Source organism: Octopus bimaculoides, chromosome 20 (assembly GCF_001194135.2).
Source record: "Octopus bimaculoides isolate UCB-OBI-ISO-001 chromosome 20, ASM119413v2, whole genome shotgun sequence".
Classification (NCBI taxonomy): Eukaryota; Metazoa; Mollusca; class Cephalopoda; order Octopoda; family Octopodidae; genus Octopus; species Octopus bimaculoides.
In genome coordinates this window covers 15,832,677-15,835,698 of record NC_069000.1, presented here as the reverse complement: position 1 = coordinate 15,835,698, position 3,022 = coordinate 15,832,677, and the positions used below count along the sequence as shown (strand labels likewise).

The window sequence follows — 3,022 nt, the reverse complement described above, 5'->3', positions numbered from 1 at the left end:
AAAAGTAATTTTTATTTATGAATGCTGGTCACTTTTAAATTAAATGATAGAAATGTATATTGTCTAAATAATATGTATGAACACAATGAAATAAAGAAAACTGTGTTAAGCTATTAAATGTTTCTTTTTATATTCTATGTGTATGTATGTCTTGCAAACAACTCGCACATGCAAGTGCTACCAGTCGAGAACTCCGCATTCCGGAAGCCAGCAAGTGTATGGGATCATCAGGAGAGAATGCGCACCGTTTCGGGGCCTACCTCTCGACGGCATCAATGTGCATCGGCCGCCCTCACTGATATGAGGCCCCGCTTGCTAGATCAACTGATTATTAAAACAAAGCTCAATATTTCTCTAGCCATCGCTCGTCTCTTTTTAACCAAATCCAGTGGCTAGCCTTCTCCACTGTATTTTGGATATCGGTCATGGTGGTATTTACCTTACAATGAGTTAGGCCTAACAATAACAGCAGTCGTCTCACACTGTCCTACAAACCCTCTACATCCAACTTCGATTGGAAAATGCTCCACTTTCCAGCCTGCGTCTTCACATTTCTCGAGGAGGTTTACATAACGGTCCATCTTTCGAGCCCGCGCGGCTCGAAGTTTCTTTTTATATTCTATGTGTATGTATATATGTATGGTGTAGGTAAGGTTGTATTGTTAAGATGTTTGCTTCCCAACAACATAGCTTTGGGTTCAGTCCCACTGCATAGCTTCTACTATAGCTGCTGGTCGACCAAAGCATTGTGAATGGATTTCGGGATTTGGTTGATGGAAATAGAAACAAGCCCGTTGTGTGTGTGTGTCTATATCTGTGTTTGTCCCCTCCACCATTCGAGAACTGATGTTGGTGTGTTTACATCCCTGCAACTCAAAAGAGAATTATAAGGTAAGTACCAGGCTAAAATGATAGGTGTGTGTGTGTGTATGTATATATATACACACACATGTATATATAATATATGTATGTAAGGTTTTTTTTTTTTGTTCCCAAATAACTGGTGCATTCTATATATGTCTGTTTATGTATATTAATATATAAAGAAATATATATATATATTAATAACATCATTATTTTTCCATGCTTACATGGGTCAGGGGGAATTTGTTGAGGCAGATTCTTCTATGACCAAAATGTCTTGTTATCAGTCCTAGCTTATTGCCAAGCAAGGAAATTGCTAGACATGTTTTTCATGAAGTCTGGAAATAAATGATCTGGACTGTATAACAATGATGCTTAGATCCTATCATCACATCATATCTAGTCAAGGTTACACATTGACAAACAAACATACATTTTCACACACACACACATATATATGATGAGCTTCATTCAGTTTCTGACTACCAAATCTACTCATAATGCTTTGGTTGGCCTAAGGTACCATACAGTGGGACTGAACCTAAAACCTCATGGTTGGGAACCAAGTTTCTTAACCACACAACCATGACTATGCCTATATATTTAATCATAGTCAACAATCATTTGATATCTACTTCTTCATGCCTGAACTGTTCAGCTGAAATGTGTTGCTGTTGGTCTTGTGGCCAAATGCCCTTTTTGTCAACAAACTTCTCCAGCTTCCAAGTAAGGTAATAATTTTCCATAGTCCTTCAAATGCTGACAGCCCAACAACCAGACATGTTTTTATGGTACTATTTTACTTGTTTCAGTCATTTGACTGCAGCCAGTTCCTCATAAAACCATCTAACCCATGCAAGCAAAGAAAGCAGATGTTATGATGATGATGATACACACACACACACATGTATGACCCACCCTCCACAACATAACTGAGATCTTAAAACCAAAGTTCCACACAAAAAGAACTGGTGTTGGTACCACTTAAAAAGCACCCAGTACACTCTGTGGAGTGATTGACATTTGGAAGGGTGTCCAGCTGTAAAAAACAGGCTATAGAACCTGGGGCAGCCCCAGGTCTTACCAGTTTCTGTCAAGCCATCCAACCCATGCCAGCATAGGAAATGGATGATGATGATGATATATACAATGGGCTTTTTTCAGTTACCATCTATCAAATTCACTCACAAGGTTCTGGTCAGCTCAGAGCTATACTAGAAGTCACTTTCCCAAGATACCACACATTGGGACTGACTCCATACCACATTGCTGGGAAGTCAGCTTTTTAACTAAAGACCCACGCCTATGTCTATATAGTAAAGTGTTAAGAAATACATAACATTAATTTGTTTATGAGGAAAAACAAATTCTAATGTTTCAGGAGTGGCTCTTTTGACGAGGCAGTCTGTAATGTATGTTGAAACTCAACCTGGTTTTCATGAAGTTAAAATAACAATTGAGAGATATAGGCATCTCTCTTCTGGGATAGGAAAGCAGAATCAATGTAAACATTTGTCTACAGAGCCATTTTCCTCAACGAAATGGGATTGTGAAACATCCACAAGTTAAACAGTATTTTCCATTCCTTATAGAGATGAACTCTATTATGTTATGGTACATATTTATAGCCAGTCAGTGAGTTAAGTGTGTTTGATAGAGACACAACAGTATAGTCCAAGCTAAGGGACATGAATGTTCAACTCTTCTGCTGGCATCAGAATGATTCATCCAGCTGAAATTTTCTGGCTGTTAATAACAGTTAACCCATTCAAGTCTACAAAGCTGGTAACAAACACAGTATTGTTCATTGTGTTGGTTGAAAAATTGCTCAGATTCAATTTCTTGTATGCGAAAGTCCTTTCGTTTCTGTCTAAAGCATTTAATAACAAATAGTTACAGTAGCCATCGTTAGAAGCTGTTGACTATGCATTAGTCAATGTATTGATAACAGTTTACAGATAAGACAAGTAGGCATGCGTATATATATATATATGCCTTGTTGTACCACTCTTCTGAATTTATATATATATATATTATTTAAAAGAGTTCCGACTCTGTTTTTTATGTTTTATTTATATTTTTATAAAATTAATGTGGGATATAGAATATGGAATATATAATATAAATAGTAAAATGAAATGAAGTATTGAATGTCTTA

General features: G+C 36.9%; 1 protein-coding gene across 1 annotated transcript in view; it reads right to left on the bottom strand.

The window, feature by feature from the left end:
- Positions 1–3,022, bottom strand: part of LOC106881274 (ubiquinone biosynthesis protein COQ9-B, mitochondrial) — a 20,327-nt gene that overhangs the window by 1,419 nt on the left and 15,886 nt on the right. The gene's annotated exons all lie outside the window — the stretch shown is intronic.